We start from the raw sequence: 19710 nt of genomic DNA on the forward strand, positions 1-19710 counted from the left end.
TCCCTCCCGCGCCCTCATCCTCAGGCCCAATGGCCTTGTTCCCTTTCAGCCCTCATCCTTTCCTAGAAACACATTTGGAGCATCAGCTACTCCAAGTGCTGCTGCTGCTGCTGCCTCCAGGAAGCTTTCTCTGATCTCGGCCGCTACCACTTTGCTCTCCATCACAGGGAGCGCGCCCTCCTCCGCATCCTTCTGGGGCGAAGGCTCCCTCCGAGGCTGAGGCCGGGTCTTGCTCAACTTCCTCCGCCCCCACCCGCCCCCGGCACTGAGCCCAGAGCTGGCATCGATGACAAAAGCGTGAGGGGTGTTTGCCACTGGGAGACGCCAGCGGTGTGTGCCTGAGTGGGCGGCGGGGGTGTCTGGAGGAGTCATAAGAGTCTCCTTTACAGCAGACACAGTAAAAACCCATGTTGCCTCTGGTCCGACGACACAGAGCTTTCCTGATGGTGCAGAACCTTGGCTCACACACAGCCGCCTGCAGCCGGTGCAGAGGAAAGCGCTCAGCATCTGAAGATTCGACTGCAGTCAGGCTCAGGGACAGGGCGGCCTCCGCCCAGGCCTTAGCCCCTTGGAGCCTGGTCTTAATTTGCAAAGCAGTAAGGCCTGTCTGGCCTTCTCAGGTGATTGATGGTGGGGACGCAGTGAAATGCAAGCTAATCCGGTTGTTTTCAGGTGGTGGGGGCTCTGGAGCCGGACCACCTGAGTTCAGATCCTTGCCCTACCACTTACCACCTGTGCCCCCTTGGACAAACCCTTCAACCTCACTGGGCCTTGGCTTCCTCCTCTGTAAAATGGGGGCAAAAACAGACCCTGCCTCTTGTAAGAAGCCCCTTGGCCGGACATGGCGCACACGCTCATAACTGCTAGCAGCTGTTATTGTTATTATCAGCACATGAGGACCCCGATGTCTCATCAGCTTTGAGGCAATCTCTACTTTCCCTTGGCCCAGAGGAGCTCAGCTTTGATTGATCTCCCGACCTCAGCTCCTTCCCTAGCCCTGCTGCTTGCTCCCTGGGGGTGGGGGCGGGCATCAGTCTCTCCTGCGTCTCCAGGCACCTCGGTGTAGGGACCCTTACACATCTGCCCTGCGGGCTAGGGCCAAAATTCCTGAACCTCCCTCCTCCCAGAGGCATCGACAGGACCGGCCCAACTCCATCCCTCCTTCCCTCCATCCCTCTAGGTGGGTGCGGGGCGCAGGCTGACGCTTGCTGGCGCCCAGGCCACTCTGTCCTTCTGCCCTCCCGGTCCAGGTCTGGCTGCCCAAGTGGACTCTTCTCCCTCCTCGGGAGCCCGAGGACCTGGCCTAGCCGGCCCCTTCGGACTAGATGAACAAAACCATGCCCCTTTCTCAGCCCTCGCTGGCTCTTGTCACCTGATCCTTTCCCCTCTCAAAGGCCTGGACCGCCTGGAGGAGCAAGTTTGAGGAGAGACTCAGGCCTGGTTGGAGGGGAGAGGGGTCTGGACCCGGGGGGGACCAGAATCAGGCAGTAGTGTTGGTCTCATGCTGGGTCAAGACCCTGGCCCTTCTTGGAGCTCCTGAGCCCCCACCCCGTGCGTGGTGTTTGTCACTGTCCTGGATGGGGTGGGAGGTTAAGAAATGGAAAGGGGGGAGGGGCTCCCGATTGCTAGGGATTATCTGGAGAAAGGCCTCTTCCCCCTGGGACATAGAGGTGGGCCAAAGCAGGAGCATTGCTCCTCAGTAGCACACGCAGGGGCCGTTTATCATGCTCCCTCCTATCCCGGGGTGCTGCAGGGCGCAGAGAGGAAGGAGACCAGGGCCTCCTGCAAAGAGCCTCACTCTCGAGGGGACTGGAAGTGCTCAAGGCACGATAACAGGAAGGAGAAGGGCAGCCATTCCGGGTCATTCCCCGTCTTAGGGATGAGAAAACCAAGGCGAGCAGCTGGGGTTGGAATGCAGCCACACTGATGTTAGACTCCGGCGGACTCCAACACCTGAGCTGCGTCGTCAGCCCTGGAGCCTGCAGAAGGGGAGGGATTCGTGGTGGTGGCTGACGCCGGGCATTTGTCCCGTAGAAACGTGGCCCACTGCCCGGTGGCGTACGTGCAGAGAGCTTATCACAACCTCGGCTGCAACAACGGCACCTGTCCAGCCGGAGGGGCAGGGTGTCAAATAGACCAGGGTATAATTTGTGGTGATGTCACGGGGCTGTTAAACCAGGGAGGCAGCACTCTCGGTGTTGATATGGAATACAAGAGACATTAAGTGAAAAAGAGCAAGGTGCAAGTTTAGGATAATTCTATTTACCTACATTTAAAGGGAACGTACACATATATGCTGGTAGAACTGCAAAAACTTTCTGGAAGAGGGTTTGTGGAGTAACCTTGCGTGGGGGCCGAGAGGGGAAACGAGGGAGACAGGGGCTTGCTTTTCTTCTCATACCATGTGCATGTATTACTTTCATAACTTACTGAAAAACACAGTCTAAACTTTTTTTCAGTGGGCCTAATGGTATAGGGAGGATCTTGACACGTAGGGATGAGGAACAGTAGAACGAACGAGAAGGAAGACACGGGGAGCACGGACACACCTGCTGTGGGAGGGAAACTGCTGGGGCCCTGGTTCGGCCTCATCACAGGATGTCAGGAGGAGGGTGGGCCACAGGCCTGGGAAGGCGGGTGGGCATGTGCTGGAGGCTCTGATGGATCAGGATAACGTGTTTTTCTTTTGTCCTGTAAGCAATGGGGAGAACCAGGAAATTGCACCCTAATAGTTTACAGTTGCGTAAACTGTTTGGAAAGGGCTTTCTCAGACGTGATTACATTTTTAATCTTGAGAGCAATCCTGCAAGGTAGGCAAGAGAGGTTTTACAGATGAGGAAACAGGCTGTTGTGGAATGAAGACCACACACTCTAGTTTTAAAATGAGAAGACTTTGTCCTTTGTAAGCAGTGCTTTGCAGAAAGGCAGGAGGGGGAGCAACCACTGGCCAGCTCCCCAACACGTGAGAACAACAGGTTTCTTTCATGCCTGAGTAATCCTGAGACCCTCTCATGACACTCAGATCGAGAACACCCCTGGTAGAAAAGGGCAATGGGACCCTGAAGTCCTAAGTTAGCAAAGTCAGAAAGGCTCTGATGATATATCTTTGAAGGATGTCCCTGTGTTTGTCCAGGGGAGTAAAATAGTAGAAGTCTCTTTCTTAGCTGAGATTTAAAAAGTTTTAGATGACGTAATGAAGTCCTATTGAACGAAGGGGTGCTGACTTTCTTGTCAAGGTTCAGAGAGGTTTATGGCTGTGCCCAAAGCCACACAGCTGGTGGAGAGCAGAGGTAGGTGCTGGACCCAAGGCCCATGCTCTTTCCAGCCATCGTGGTGGACCATACCCAATTTCAGAAAGGTTGTTCTGGCTGTGCTTAGGACAGACTGGTTTGGGCGAAGTTGGGGAGGCCAGTGAAGAGACTACTGCAAGGGCCCAAGTGAGAGGGATGGGGGAGGGGGCCCATGAGAAAGGCATCCTCTCCCTCCAGAATTTGGCCAACACAGCACCCAGATGTCCTCTCCATTTATGCTCCGGATTTCTCTCCCCTCACCTACTGGCTCCAGGGGGGCAAAGTCAGGAAGAGTGGGCTTGAGTGAGGTGAAGCTGAAGGGTTTTCCAGAGAAGGGGACCAGCGTCTCGTTGGGCGCCGGCTGTTGCTATTGATGGTGAAGGGTCACCACCTAGTGACTATGTGCGGTACTGCACCGAGCGACCTGGAGAAGCCACGATTTCTCTTTGCTCCCTCTACCTGCCTTCTCACCAGAAACCTTGCAGTCCCGCCTAAAGGTTAACGACGTCACACCCATGGGCTTGCTCTTAAGAGGGCTTGTCAGAGTTCGTAGGACGCCAAACCCTGCCTGCCTTTGAGGACGTCACGCCTAGGAAGGGCACCAGTGACCCTGTATCCGGGCACTCATGTGCTGCGACACCCCAGGCCCCCTGAGAGCTGCCTGCCACCCAAGGGAAATGCTGGGGCATCCAGGGTCCAGGGGCATATGTGTCAGACTCCTGGGACCCAGGGATATTTTCAGCTCTCTCTCCTCCTGCCTCCGTCCGCTCCCCCGTGGCGGCCTTGAAATCTCAGCCCCCCTCCCAGCAGCCTGCTTCTCATATGTGCCAGTCTCGACACTTATCAGCCTCCTCTGGGTCACTCTAGTCTCCGCCAAGGCTTGGTCATTCCGACTGGCCTTTGGGAATGGACTTGGAATGTTATTCCGCAGCCCATGTCACCTCCCACAGCTGGGATCCCAGCTGGGCGCATCCTGCAGACCCCAGATCACAGCTGCACCTTCCCTGCCCCCACCCGGGAGGGCAGCGTGGCCTGGGGAAAAGGGCACTGGCTCTGGTGGCAAACACTCAGTGTACCCAACTCACCACTATCTGTTTGATGTGTGACGTCAGGCAATTTTCCTAACCTTGAGGCCTCCCTAGAAGCCCCACCCAGAGCCATAAATGAAAAGATTGACAGATTTGACGACATAAAAGCTGCAAACCTCTGTGCCATAAAAAGTTTGTCTGTGCCCTAGATAAAGTTAAAAGCCAAGCAAAGGGGAGAAAGTATTTCCAAAGACTGTAGCTGATCAAGTATCAATATCTAGAAACTAAAAAAGAGGTCCTACAAATCAATTTTCAAATTACAAAATAATCTAAGAGAAAATTGGATAAAGGCTAAGAACAGACCATTCACAGAAGAATAAGTGAAAATGGTCAGTGAATATAGGAAAAGATGCCACACTCAGCTAGTAATTAGGGAAATGCAAATTAAAACCATGACGACCCCTAGCATCCAGATCTGTGTCGATAAAGAAGCCACCACTGAAGGAACAGGGGAGGGGAGGAGGCACCTGGAAAAATGGCGGCTCCAGGTCTGGGGCAGGGAAAGTGTGAGAGGAGCTTGGGACATCTTGTTTGTGGCAGAAAGCAAGGAAGCCTTCAGAGATTAATGGGGTCATGTCAAAAGGACATAGGGACCAGTGAAAGGGACTCCCAGGGGTCAAATTGTAACAATTTGAGCATCAAAAAGAAAAAGCATTGTAGGTGATTGAAATACATCGAAATCATGAAAGGTCATGTGTTCCTGAGAAACTCAAACAGGAGAAATCCAGAGAAACTCTTGGGACCCCAATGGGACATTTATTAAACCAATATCTTACTTTGAAAATTGGTGAGTAAGGGGAAAGACACAGCATCTATCCTGCCTTTCCAGCAGAAACTGTATTTCAAAGTAACCAAATAGCCCTAATTTGGAGGAAGGAAGCTCTGCTTGATAGAAGAATGCCTGCTGTATCTGTTATTTATGGCTGCATAATAAATTACCCCAAAACTTGGCTGCTTAAAACAACACACTTTATTATCTCACACTTTCTGTGGGTCGGGAATCTGGGCATGGCTTAGCTGGGTCTGTAAAATGGAGGTATTGGCTGGGCCAGTGAGCATCTCAGGGCCCGGCTGGGGGGGATCCACTTCCAAGTTCATCGGCAGGTTCACTTCCTTGCTGGCTGTTGTCCAGAGGCAGGGCTGACTTCATGGGCGTGTGACCTGTGCAGTAGCACGGGGCCCTGTGCTCAGAACAGCTCTGTGCCAGATTTAATGCTCTGCTGCGTACTTTCATCTTTGAACTTGTGTTTTGTAAGTGAAGTCCAACGGGAGGGTGGAGCGTGCCCGTGAGCACAGGAGATCGGCCATATGCACATCCACCGCCATTCCTTGCAGCCCCATCCTCGTAAAGCGTTTGAGATGCCCCACGTGTGCAGAGTTCTTGGGGACCCACACCGTGTGGGGGAGAGTGCAGTGAGATTCAAGGTGAGCACGTTGAGGGAGCCGCCAGCTTCCATACAGAGCCTGGGTGGAATCCAGAAGTGAAGTAGAAACGGTTGAGTTAGTTTGGTGCGGTGTTTCACTGTTCCGGTAAGAACGACACTCAGTCCGTATGTACATACCGGCGACGAGATCCCAATGGTGTCAGTCTGACGATTCTGCACATGAGCTAAGTCAGTGCTCTTATCAACACTGGAAGACTGGCACTGTGCAATATACAGATGAACAGTAAAATTCATGCTATAATTTAAAATTTCATTTTAAAGTAAATGACATTAATAAATGACATTAAATAGCAAATAAAAAACACCATGACAAGTCAAAGGAGACCACAGAAGAAAGAAAAAGGTTTATATTTTGGTCCCTTTAATGACACCTTTTTCCTGCCTTTTAAACGGGGGGGTGGGGGGGGGGGCCCACATCTTCATTTGCACTGGCTCCCGGAAATCATGTAGCCAGCGCTGGCGGACGCCTCCCTCACTTCCCTGCCGGGGGGGCCTTTCCACGGGGCCCCTTCCCACTTTCCACCTGAGCTGGCGTCCATCAGAGGAGCAGGTGACAGAGCTAGAAAGGGCCAGCAAGATGGAAGCTGTCTGTGTAGCTTCCCTGTGGCTGTGCTGAGTTTCTGAGGGGGTCACTAGGTTCGTGTGCTCAGTGAAAGGAGCCAGGCACAAAAGGCCACATATTGCATGATTCCACTTATATGAAGTATCCAGAATAGTGACAGAAGGCAGAGTTAGCGGTTACCAGGGGCTGGGCACCGGGGGCCGTGGGGAGAAACTGCTTAACGGGTATGAGGTTTCCTTTGGGGCGATGAAAATATTCTGGAACTAGATGTAGGTGGTGGTTGCGCAACACGGTGAATGTGCTAAATAACACTGAATTGTTCACTTTCAAATGGTTAATTTAGGGGCGGGACCAGTGGCGCAGCAGTTAAGTGCGCACGTTCCACTTCAGTGGCCTGGGGTTCGCCAGTTCGGATCCCAGGTGCGGACATGGCACCACTTGGTAAGCCATGCTGTGGCAGGCATCCCGCATATAAAGTAGAGGAAGATGGGCATGGATGTTAGCTCAGGGCCAGTCTTCCTCAGCAAAAAGAGGAGGATTGGCAGTAGTTAGCTCAGGGCTAATTTTCCTCAAAAAAAAAAAAAAGAAGAAAATAGTTAATTTTATTTTATGTGAATTTAACCAAAAAGAACCCCACCCAGTCTAGCCCACACTCAGGGAAGGAGATTACATACGGGCATTCTTAGGGGGTGAATTGCGTTCCCCCAGGTTCATATGTTGAAGTCCTAATCCTCAGAATGAGATTTTATTTGGAAATAGGGTCATTGAAGATGTAATTAGAGTAATTAATGTAGTTAACATCATTAATGTAGTTAAGATGAGGTCATGTGGAGTAGAGCGGACCCCTAATCCAGTATTACTGTGTCCTTATAAAAAGGGAAATTTGGACACACACAGGGAGAATGGTGTGTGAAGACTGGAGTTACGCTACCACAAGCCAAGGAACCAGAAGAGAGGCCTGGAACAGACCCTTCCTGAGTGCCTTCCGAGGGAGTGTGGCCCTGGTGACACCTTGAACTTGGACTTCTAATCTCCAGGACTGTGAGACAAGAACTCTGTTGTGTCAGTCACCCAGTTTGTGGTACCCTGTTACAGCAGCCCTAGCAAACTGATACAGGCACAAATGCCAGGAGGCAGGGCTCGCTGGGGGCCACCCTGGGGGCCGCCCACCCCCCAGCTGATAGGTGTGGTAGGAGTAACCAGATCAGAAAACCATCGTGTTACACCATGGAGTCAGGCGGTGATTGCCGTGTATGTGAAAGGGGAAGCAGACATTCATTGGTGACAAAGCAAAACCACAAGGATTCCTTTCTGCTTCCACGTGGAAGGATCAGGCTGCCGTCACCTATCCCAGGGGTCAGCCTTTCATCACTTGTGGGACAACCAGATGCCCGGTGTCTCCCTGTGGGATGCACGTAGCAAGAAGCACACAGCTTCCCCTGTGGTGATTTCGGGGCAGCAACGTTTGAACTGACTTCAGACTAGTTCTAACTTCCAGTTTACAGGAGATTCAGGGGCTGGAGGCACAAAATACAAGACACGGTGACAAAGTGAGCAGCCCCCAGCAGGGGGCTTTCTGCAACAGCAAGCAATGCAATGACAAAAGGGCTGTGCTAGATAAAAGGAGACCCAAGGGACACGGCCACCCGATGTAAAGTCCTGGTTTGGATAAACTAGCCATAAAAATATCTTGAGACAATTAGTGAAATTTTAATATGAATGTTAGATGATACTAAGAAATTGTTATTTATTTCATCAACTGTGAAAATTTGACTTTGGCTATATAGAAAAATGATTTCACTTTTTAAAAGATGTATACTAAAATTGTAAAAAAAAAAAAAACTATGATAATTCTTTAACAGGTGAATGGCTAAACAAACTGTGGTCCATCCATATGATAGAATATTATTCAGCAAGGCCAGCCCTGTGGCCTAGTGGTTAAGTTTGGTGCGCTCCACTTTGGTGGCCCAGGGTCACATGTTTGGATCCTGGGTGCAGACCTACACCACTCGTCAGCCATGCTGTGGCAGTGACCCACATACAAAATAGAGGAAGACTAGCACGGATATTAGCTCAGGGCGAATCTTCCTCAAGTAAAAAGAGAAAGATTGGCAATAGATGTTAGCTCAGGGCCAATCTTTCTCACCAAAAAAAAAAAAAAAAAATTATTCAGCAATAAAGTGAAATGAACCATCAAGACATAGAAAGACATGGACGAACCTTACATGCGTATTGCTAAGTGAAAGAAGTCAGTCTGAAAAGGCTACAGACTGTATGATTCCAACTATATGACATTCTGGAAAAGGCAAATCTACAGAAACAGTAAAAAGATCAGTGCTTGTCAGTGGCTAGGGGAGGGAGGGATGAATAGATGGAGCACAGAGGATTTTTAGGGTGGTGAAGCTATTCTGTATGAAACTGTAACAACAGATACATGTCATTATGCATTTGTCAAAACCATAGAAAAATACAACACAAAGGATGAGCCTTAATGTGAACTATGAACTTTGATTAATAATAATGTATCAATATTGGCTCACTAAGTGTAACAGATGCACCACACTAATGCAAGATGTTAGTAATAGGGACGGGGCAGGAATTGGGGGTGGTGTGGGTATATGGAACTCTATGTACTATCTGCTCCATTATTCTGTAAATATAAAACTGTACTAAAAAGTAAAACCTAGGGGCCAGCCCCGTGGCCGAGTGGTTAAGTTCACACGCTCCGTTTCAGCGGCCCAGGGTTTCACCGGCTCGGATCCTGGGCACAGACATGGCACCACTCATCAGGCCCTTGAGACAGTGTCCCACATGCTGCAACTAGAAGGACCCACAACTAAGATATACAACTATGTACTGGAGGGGTTGGGGGAGAAGAAGCAGAAAGGGGGGGGGAGAGAAGATTGGCAACAGTTGTTAGCTGAGGTGCCAATCTTTAAAAAAGAAAAAAATAGTAAAATCTATGAATTATTTTTTAAAATGATGAGATATTTTTACCCAGTAAAATTAGTACAAATTAAAAAGATTAATAATACTCAGTATCGACAAGGATATGGGTAAAGGGCACTCATAAACCATTATGAGCACAAATGGGTAAAACCTTTTTCAAGGCAATTTGGCAGCTTCTATCAAAACTTAAAATTTTCCTACCTTTTGACTGAACAATTCGCTTTTAGGACTTATGCGGACAAAGACATTTGCTGCAGCATGTTTAAGACTGAAAAATCCAAAACCACTGCAACGTTCAACAATTAGGGATGGGTTTAATAATAGTATACACATCCTGTAATAATTTAAGAATATATAAATCGGTCTCGTCGCCTGGTTCCCGGCACAGAGCTCCTAAATTCCTTGGAATTTCCTGAGTGACAGGAGCGTCTTTTGTTCTAATGAGGTGACTCTGGGTGGGCTCCTGGATGGCAGCTGGTCATGATTCGAAGCCATGATTAGAAGCTTGGAACTTCCACCGCCATCCCGCATCCTCCGGGGAGAGGAGAGGGGCTGGAGATTGAGTGAATCGTGCCTATGTGATGAAGGCTCCATCAACTCCCCAAAGTACGGGGCTTGGAGAGCTTCCAAAGTGAACACGGTCACGTGCTGGGAGGGTGATGCGCCCCAGCTCCACGGGGACAGAGGCTCCTGCACAGATCTTTTCATCTGGCTGTTTGTTTCTATCCTTTAAATTATCCTCTGCAATAAATTGGTAACAGCAAGTAACCTGCTTTGCTGGGTTCCATGAGCTGCTCTAGCAAATTATCGAACCCAAGGAGGGGATCACAGGAAACTCCAATTTGTAGCCAAGTCGCACAGAAGCTGTAGATAACTTGGGGACCCATGACTTGAAACTGGCATCTGCAGTGGGGGACAGTCGGGTGGGACTGACCTGTGGGGTCTGCGCTAACTCCAGGCAGTTAGTGTCAGAATTGCTGGGTGTGAAAACCCACACATCTGGCGTCAGAAGTGCTGGCAGTGTGAGCAGAGGAAAACAATGAGTTTTTCCTAAAAAACATCCACACAACTGAGTACCAAGCGGCAGTTTTGAAGAACGTGGCAGGCCTCCGCCCACGGAGCCGGAGAGATCTCTGCCGTAGACCGGATGTTTGTGTCCCCCAAATTCATATGTTGAAACCTCATCCCAAGGTGGTGGTATTTGCAGGTGGGATCTTTGGGAGGAGATTAGGTCATGAGGGCAGGAAAAGGAAATACCTAAAGTATGATTCCATTTCCCTAAGATAAAGGTGTGTGTGCACATACACACAATTGTGCAGAAAAAGGATTGGAAAGATACACACATACGCATTCGTGGGTTGCCTCTGGGGAAAGAAGCGAGAGTGGGAGCTAGTGAGCAACAGAAACGGCTAACGCTGTCGAGGGCGAGCTGCGAGCCAGGCACTCACCACTGCTTCCTGCACGGCCACTGACGCCCCTCTGCCTCCGGACAGCCCCGAAAACTCAAGTCACCTGCTCAAGACCTTGCAGGGGCAGGTGGAGCCTGGAGAGAGTCTGTCATATTTTACTTTATATTCATAGACACTTCTGGAATGTTTTACAATGAGAATATATAAATGGATACTTACGTAATTGAAAAAGAGAAAAATAGTAAAGAAAGAAAAAAAAAAGAAATCCGTGGCCTGTGTTCTTCTTCCTCCTGGGGCCTGGTCCGTCCCCCTCCTGCTCTGCCGTGGCCTGGCGCCCTGACCCCGGCTGCACTTGGGGGAATGCTGGTCACCGCTAGGATTCCAGCTCCCTGGGGCTCCTCGAAATAACTCCCAGGGGAGACTCTGGGCTCAGCAGAAGAAGGAAAAATTAAAGAGCCAACGGGGCGCCAGGTGTCATCTGGCCCCTCACTTTGGGCTGTGGTGACTGAGCCTAACAGAGGGCGAGACTTGCCCGCAGTTGCACAGTCATTCAGGGGGGATCTGGAGCCAGTCTGGTCTCTTGATGCCAGTCTGAAATGGGGCTGCCCACGAGGCCACCCTCTGCCCTTGAGAAACACAGCAGCCTGTTCCCAGGAGCTGTGTTCTCTCGAGGCTCCCGAAGGCCTTTCCACGTCCCCAGAGGGCGGCCTCCGTCCGCTCCTCCCGCAGAGGTGGAGGCGCAGACCGGGTCCCACTGCTCCTCCCAGGCTGCGAACACCTGCCCTCCCATCGGCGGCCCAGATCTCAGTTCAGGAGAAAACGGAGGACGAGGCAACATCTATGAACACGCGCTCTCTCCCTCAGGCTCTGAGAGGCCTTCCTGCTCCTCCCCTCGGTCTCAGATCCCAGGTTCCTTACGGGCTTCCTTAACACCCCCCATGATAGCTGCTGCTTCTACAGGGCCTCTGGAGCTGCAGGCCATTGGAAGGCCTGAGTTGGGGCTGGCACGCTTAGAGGAGGCACTGCTAGGCTGCTGGTGGAGACGGGCTGCAGGAGGCGACTGTGGAAGCCGGCAGGGCAGCGAGGAAGCCAGGCGAGGGGTCCAGGCCAGGGATGACGGCTTCCTTCTCTGCTCTGTCTGCTTCTCTCCACTAATGGTGGGAGTTGGGGGGGGTGGGGCTCGGATTTCGGGGTCAGCCTGGGGTTCGTGCTTTGCTTTGTGACTGCGGGCGAGTTGCTAACTGAGCCCAGCTCTTGGGCTATAAAACGGGGTCCTGAGGGCTGATGGAGAACAGATGAGGCCCATCTAAAAGAACACCGCCCCCACCCCCACCGGCCCATGCGACTCTGTCCTCACCTGGCTGAAATTACCCTGCTGTTCACATGATCATTACCGTGTTCTTCCTCCCTGGGGATGGACAGTTCCAGGGCAGGGCCCAGCGACTGTCGGGCTCACAGAAGAAGGAGCAGGGCCTAGGCTCACGGTCACGGCAGGTCCCTGCCTCTTCCACGGCTCCTTCCTCCCACGATGGGTGTAGTGGCCTGAAATGGACACCCCCAAATTCACATCTACTGGGGATCTGTGAATGCGGGCTTATTTGGGAAAGGGTCTTTGCAGATGTAATTAAGTTAAAGATTTCGAGATGAGGTCATCCTAGATTTAGGATGGGCCCCAAATCCAACGACATCTCCTTAAAAGAGAAAGGCAGAGGGAGATTTGAGACAGACACAGGGAAGCCATGTGACCACAGAGGCAGAGACTGGAATGATGCAGCCGTAAGCCAAGGGACGCCTGGTGCCACCAGAAGCTGGAAGGGACAAAGGTATCTTAGTCCATTTGACCTACTATAACAAAAATACAACAGACTGGGTAGCTTGTAAGCAACACACATTTATTTCTCACAGTCCTGGAGGCTGGAAGTCCAAGACGAAGATGCCGGCAGATTCCATGTCTGGTGAGGACCTGCTCCCTGAGTCATAGAAGGCATCTTCTTGCTGTGTCTTTCCACGGCGGAAGGATGAGGGGGGTCTTGGGGGGGGTCTCTTTTACAAGGGCACTAATCACATCATGAGGGCTCCACCCTCGTGACTTAATCACCTCCCAAAGGCCCCACCTCTGAATACCGTCACCTTGAGGATCAGGTTTCAACATATGAATTTGGGGGGGACACAAACAACCAGTCCACGGTGGAAGGATACTGCCCAAGAGCCATCACAGGGAGCGCAGCCCCGCTCACACCTTGATTTCAAACTTCTGGCCTGCAAACCGTGAGGAAATAAATCTCTGTTGTTTTAAGCCACTTGCTCTGTGATAATTTGTTATGGCAGCCACAGGAAGCTAACACAGTGAGTAATTCAAATTTCTCCCCAACAACTACCACCACCGGCATCTACTCTAACTCAGACTTTCCTCATCAGTGCTCCCCACTCCCCTGAAAGCAGAACCCCAACTCACTGCCTCTGGTCTCTGCCCTGTTCCAGGGGACTCGCTGGCCTCTCACCTCCCTACTTCCCAGGGCAGGGGCCCCTCTGTCCCTCTGTCCCTCTGTCCCCTCCATTCTGGTCTTTTGCCTCCACCCAGCTCTGTCTGCCCCCTCCCCTGCTCTCCTTAACTCCTTCAGCGAACATCTGCCAGCATCAGCTGTGGCCAGGCGGCTCTGGACACTCACGATAGAGGAGCAAGGAAAACAGATCCTGTCTTCAGTTAAAATTTTGATATTTTTTCCATAATGGTTTTTGTGGGCATTAATTTCAATTTTTTTAAATATTGCATTCAAATATTATTTCTCTTGATTCCTGGGATTTTTAACGCCCCCTGAAATTTTGCCCCTGAGGGCAAAATTCACTCACCTCACCCTGGTCCCAGCTGCCATAGGTGAGGTCCATGTCCTCCTGAAGGAGATGTGCTAATGAAGGAGGCAGACATCCAAAAGTGCAAGGTCAGGTCAAGGTCAGAGCCAGAGGAACCAAACCAGGGCAAAGAGAGAGGGACTGGGGCTGCTGTGTCGGAGAGGTAGTCAGGGAAGGCTTCTCTGAGGAGGTGATATTTGCACAGAGACCTGAGCGAAGGGAGGGGGGAAGCTGCAAGATGATGCAGGGGAAGAGCATTCTGGGAACAGGAAACAGCAGCTGCAACAGGAACAGCAGCTCCGGGGCAGGAACATGCAAGGAACAGCAAGGAGGCGAGGGCAAGAGGGGCTGGAGCAAGATAGCAGGGGGCACGAGGGAAGCGAGGCTGGAGAGGTGGGCTCTGGACCCAATGGTGCCGGCCCTGTGTGCGTGTGACTGTGCGAAACTGTGGGAGGGTCTTGATGGGGCGGAGAGGGGCCAGCCAAACACCCGGGGAGCGAGTCAGGCACACATTCTCGGAGTCCACGGCTCTTGCTGTCCCTGCGTGACATAAGCGACTTACTTGTGCAAGCTTCAGAAGGCTTCCCGCTGCACAGGGATCGCACAAAACCGGGGCGGACCATCCGACCCCATCTTAGTGCAAAAGTGACGTGGACGTGCCGGGTGCGCCATGCGCGGCCCCGGGAAGGCGGCGGGCAGCTGAGCATCCGCACCGAACACCGCCGGCCCGCGTCTGGTGGGAGGGATCGCAGGTGAGTTTTATTCCTTCTTTGTGTGTTTCCTTTTCCCCAAATTCCCCGCAAAGATCACAGATTGCTTTTGTAACCATGCAAAACTCCTGTGAATGCTATTTTTAAGACTATGTCTAAAAATTTAAAGCATTATAAAAGTTTTAGTGCATACAAAAGACATCTGGAAGATTGGTGAGGGTGATGGATGACCGGTGGTGCTCTTTTCTAAATTTTCTGAAATGCAGTTAAAGAATTTTTGTTTTTACATAACAAAATTATTGTTTTTAGCAATTAACAGTATTTCACATTCTGTCTTTGGACTTAGACAAGGTCAAGGGCTCACTTCGCCACCTGCCCTGAGAGGTCCCACCCCCCCAGCCCTCCCTCCCGGCCCCCCCTCCCCGGCCCCCCCCCCCCACCGCAGGTCCACAGGCCCCACATCGGCTGCAGAAAAGGCTGGAAGAGCAGGACGGAGGGGTGGGCTCCTCAGGCCCCTGTGTGACTGGGTGGCCTCTTGGGGACCCTCTGGGCGTGTCTGTTCCACATGACGGTTCATTCGGAGGCCCCAGGGCTAGGCCGGCCTGCCTGCCCCTGTGTAGTCCTTCAGCACACCCTGCTCCACCCTCCCCTGAGCCCCGGGGGAGAAAGGGACAAGGATCCTCTGATCTTTCCCACTAGGCCTGACTTCCGGACTTGCGTGTTCATCTGCATTGTCCAGTTTTAGCAAGAATCCTGCTCAGTTGGTTTAGCTAGAATCCCCCATCCGATTCCTCGTCCTTCACAATCCTCCCCCGCCCCCAGCCCAGGTGATGTCTGATCCCCCCCCACCCCGGGCTGCCTCCAGCAAGAATCCTGGCAGGTGGGTTTAGCCAGAAGCCGCCTCCCTCCTGGTGTTTCCTCTTAGTAATTTTCCATCCACTGCCCCTACCCTGCTCCTTGGCTGTAAATCCCCGCTTGTCCACACTGTGTTCGGAGTCGAGCCTGGTTCTGTACTCAGGTCTCTTTCCTGTTGAAATAGTCCTGAATAAAGTCTGGTTTGACCACTGTAACTACCGTCCAGCTCTAGTTTTTCTTTGACAAAAGTTACCCCAGGGGGGCGCTGGCTGCTCTCACTTCAAGTTCTTGGTGCACGTCTCTGGAATCTCACACCTTCCTCATCATTCTGCCCAGTTCCACAGCTGAGACCTTCTCAGCTCCCTTCTCTCCTCAACCCCCCTGCACCCCCACCCACCAGCTCCTCAGGTAATCAGGTAATGACCTTGACTCATACTTCACTGAGTCAGCCTGGTGCTCTCCACGCCCCCCCCCCCCATTACATCTCCCCAGCCGCCTCCCCACCTTCCCAAGCAGGTCCTGTAAGGCCACCTCCTCCTTCTGGAGGACTTCGCTCCTGCAATCCTGCCCCCTGCCCCGCGTGCACCCTCGCAGCCTCCTTCGCAAATGCGCTGGCCCCTCTCTCCCCTGACTCCATGTTCCCCATCTCCTCTGTCCCTGTCTCCCTCCCCATCCACTCCTCCACACCCTCCCCCTGCCCCCCGTCAGGCTTCCCTCCCCTCCAGCCATGCTGGGCACACCTTGCCTCTGTCCTCACAGCTCTGGACCCTGCAGCAGTGCTGACACAGCTGGGCAGGCCACCAGGAAAGGCTTCTGGGCAGCTCTAGATTTTGTCCCATCCCCTGACCCCACTCCCTCGCTGGCTCCTCTCTTACCCCTGACCTCAGGGTCAAGCGCTCCAGGGCTCTGGCCTGGCCTCTCTTCTCTTCCCACACTCTCTCCAGTGATCTCATCCAGTCCCAAATTTAAGTCCCAGCCCTGACAGTGTTGTCACGCTTCAGGCTGCAGCATACAGCTGCCTCCTGGATGCCCCGTGTCTCACGTGGACAAAGCAGAGCTCTTGCTTTTCCTCCTGCCAACACCTGTTCTTCCCAGGCTATTTCCCCCGAGAAAATGGCCACTCCGCTCATCAAACCAAGCAGACCAGAAACCTTGAAGTCACCCTCAGATGTCCTCTCTTCCACCCCCCACGTCGAATCCACCAATAAATCGTGTTGGACCTACTTCAAAAATAAATCCCGAATCTATCACCTCCCACCACCTCCACTATCCCCACCCCCACCCCCGTTCAAGACTCCGTCCTCTCCTCCTGCATCCACCATCTACGCACGCACCGTCCACACGGCCGCCTGGCTGTGATTTCGAAGATGTCGCGTCAACTCTCAAACCTGTCCCAGGGAGGAGAGAGAGGTTGTGTATGGTGTGGACACCACAGTGCTCAGGTGGGAGGTAGTCTCAGTTGCACAAAGAGAGGGCTCTTCCAGGAAGGTTCTGGCAAGGACAGGCTTGGAGCAGCCTGGAGGAGGGGGTACCATTTCAATAGGTGGAGATGCTGGGGTGGGGAGGAGAGGACCGCTCCAGAGTGGGGGTGAGTGAGCAAAGGCCCGAAGCTGGAGAAAGTCAGATCTGTGATGGAGAATGACTAACAGTTTGGACTTGCCAAGTAAGATGAGGGATGTATGTTGGTGCCAGACTGTGGGCTCTCAATGGCTGAGGATCCCAGACTGTCTCTGTGAGGTAATCTGGAACCACTGGAGATTCTGGAACAGGAACAGGGCCACTTTTGTCCCCAGCAGACTGAGCTGGCGTCCACGTGAAGGACGGACTGGAGAAGGTGGGGAGGCGGCTGCGGAGTCAGGCCAGAAGCAACAGGGCAGCTGAAGAAAAGGTCAGATATGGGGGCTGCGCCCATAGGACTGGGGGCTGTGGGGCGGGGGTTTCGAGTGTGGGAGAGAGCACCTAAGACCAAGAAGTTGAAGCTGACAGGAAGTCATCTGGGGATGATGTCTCTGTCCTTTAGGCCCTTGGTGCTAGTACTGTAGCAGTAGCCATGTTCCGTATCATGTGGCCATGGCTGATTGGACCTCACCCAGGGCAGCAGTAGCTTGTATGGTGGCCTCAGATGAGAGCCTTGTCCACCCACAGACACTGAGAAAGGCTGGATGACACAGCGTCTCTATGCGGAGTTGGGAACTGGTTACTCAGTGGTGGGAAGAAGTGGAAGGCTGAGAAGCTGGGCGGAGAGGAGTGGAGTCTCAGAGCCTGTGCACGCTGCGGTGGGGGGCGCCCAGCCTCGCGGCTGAGGCTCGGGAGATGACCGGGCCTGGAGCCACACTCGCCTAGTCCGCCCTCCAGTTCCCAGGCTCCTGGGCGGCTGCCCGGGGCCGGTCCTTCCAGCGAGCCTGGGCCCTGTGGTTCTTCCTGATCCCAGAGGCCTGACTCGCGTATTCCAAGCATGAACTTGACGATGCAGTGCATGAACTTGACGATGCAGCCCCCTGCACTTTGGGAGCCTCAGTGGGCTTCTGTTCCTGCCACCAGAAGCTTCTGAGCTCCTGTCACCAACCCTAAGGGACTGCCCAAGTCCAAACTGGTGAGATAAATTCCTTTACCAAAGATATGAAATGAGCCACAATGAAACCCACGGCCCTGGTAGGTGTGGCTGGGGGACTTCCTTGAGGTCAAAAATGAGGGTTTTTCCGCTGGGGTCCCTCAAACAGGATATACTGGGAAACAGCCTGGAATAGGGTGAAGTGGGTGAGGCTCTTGGCTGGGGCACAAAATTTAAGGGGGATGGTAATCAAGAGAAATAATATTTAAGTACAATATTTTAAAAAATCTGTATTAAAACAAAAATATCCATGATGAACAAAAAAAAATCGAAATTTTAAACAAAGACAGGCTGTTGTTTGTTTTAATGATTCCACGTGGCTCTGGTGTCCCAAACCGAGTTTATAGTTGTTGACAAAGGCGAGCCAACAGCCTGGGAAATGTGGGGCTTTATGTACAGTCATTTTAAAAATAGAGCATTTATTTTTTTTCCCCTTGGCTCAAAACACGGGAGGATATTTTCGTAAGTATGTAAGGGGCGCACACTGTCCCCCTGTGCCTCAGGCTGCGTTACGGGCGCTCCCCGCTTTGAAGCCAGGGAGGAAGGTCGCCCCCAGGCAGCTGAGCAGGCAGGTACCTTCTCCCGCGCCGCGGCCCGGGCTCTCCGGGTGCGGTTCCCGCCACGGCCAGCAGGGGTCGCTGTGGGGCTGCGCGGCCGGGGCCGTCTGGCCGGGAAGGACCCGCAGCCTCCGCACCCCCGTTGCTGACACCCCAGCGCGAGCACGCCACGGGGAGCTGACCCAGTTGCTCAGCTCTTCGGTGACAAGGCTATTCCTGAGTGTAGAGCACAAAACAAAACCCCAGACATTGCTTCCCTACCCCGTAGCCCCCTGCGCCTGGCCTGCCCCCCAACGGAGGACACCTGAGCCCTGCCCAGCATCCCCTCTGGTTGGACCTCATCCCCCCTCTCCTCAAGCAGCTTCGCTAGCCCAGGTTCGGGGTGAATCGCTGATTGCCAATGCCCTCTCTCTAGGAGGGGAGTGGAGAGAACCTTTCTCAAGGGCTGCATGCCAAAACGATTCCAGTTTTGCCTGCTTCAGAAGCTTGTTCACCACTCTGAAGCCAAGTGAAGGGAAATGGGGAGGGGGTCTCTCTTCCCAGAGACCACCCCTTGCCCCCGACCACAGATGCCCCTTCTCTTCTCACAGTCCCTGTGGCCCCACAGCCCCACCCACTCTGGCTCCTGCTTGGCCTGAGCTCACCAGAGGCCATGATGCCCAGGACCTGGCAGGACCCCCGGGTTGCTTCCACCTCCCTTTCCTTTGCCCTCTGCCTCCTGAGACTGCCCTCGTTCATTCACCTCCCTTCCTCTTTCCTTCTCTGCCCCTTCTCTTTCAAGACTCACGGCTCATCTTGGCCCAGTCCAGCCTCCCCCCCATTCGCTCTTCCAGCGGCCTGACGGTCACTCTGTCCTGAGCACTCCCACATCCCCAGCATAGTGGCATACATCCTTCTCCTCCTGGTATCTGCTTTGCAAGGCAGGCCTCATGTTCACCTTATTTTAAATTAGAGGCAACCGTGGCTCAGAAAGGCTGAGTGACTTGCCCAAGGTCACACAGTATTAGGAGACAGTCTGACTCCAGAGCCTGGCACTGTATCTTGCAGCGCTGCCCCCTGGAAGGGCCCTGGCTGTACTGTCCTCTCCACTCTGCACTTATGTCTCAGTTTGCACAGCTTACTCTTGGCCCCGTGTACTGGTTGCTTTCTAAGAGTGGTATTTATTTATTCTTTGGATTTCTAGCCAGCATCTTTGCTGTGCCGGGCCCAGGAGATGAACGCGCAGCCTGCGTTCAAGTTCACGGTCTGGGAGACAAGACTTTTCCTGTGTGTCAGCTGAATCTTCCCAGGCAGCCGAGAGCCCTCCCAAGGGGCAGAGGCTGCTTCCTGCTTTTCCTGCAGCCAGGGGGTGGTGACCTCCTGGGGGTGGTGACCTCCTGGTCCT

The 19710-nt window shown here is 52.8% G+C and overlaps 1 long non-coding RNA gene across 1 annotated transcript; it reads right to left on the reverse strand.

Annotated features, from left to right (window-relative positions):
• Positions 1-12615: 12615 nt before the first annotated feature.
• Positions 12616-15975, reverse strand: LOC123276280 (uncharacterized). Its single transcript, XR_006512627.2, has 5 exons — positions 15899-15975; positions 15253-15330; positions 14156-14326; positions 13594-13649; positions 12616-13002 (listed from the first exon to the last, which is right to left on the reverse strand). It is a non-coding gene; the product is annotated as an uncharacterized lncRNA (long non-coding RNA).
• Positions 15976-19710: the final 3735 nt, after the last annotated feature.

The sequence above is a fragment of the Equus asinus genome, chromosome 13 (assembly GCF_041296235.1).
Source record: "Equus asinus isolate D_3611 breed Donkey chromosome 13, EquAss-T2T_v2, whole genome shotgun sequence".
Classification (NCBI taxonomy): Eukaryota; Metazoa; Chordata; class Mammalia; order Perissodactyla; family Equidae; genus Equus; species Equus asinus.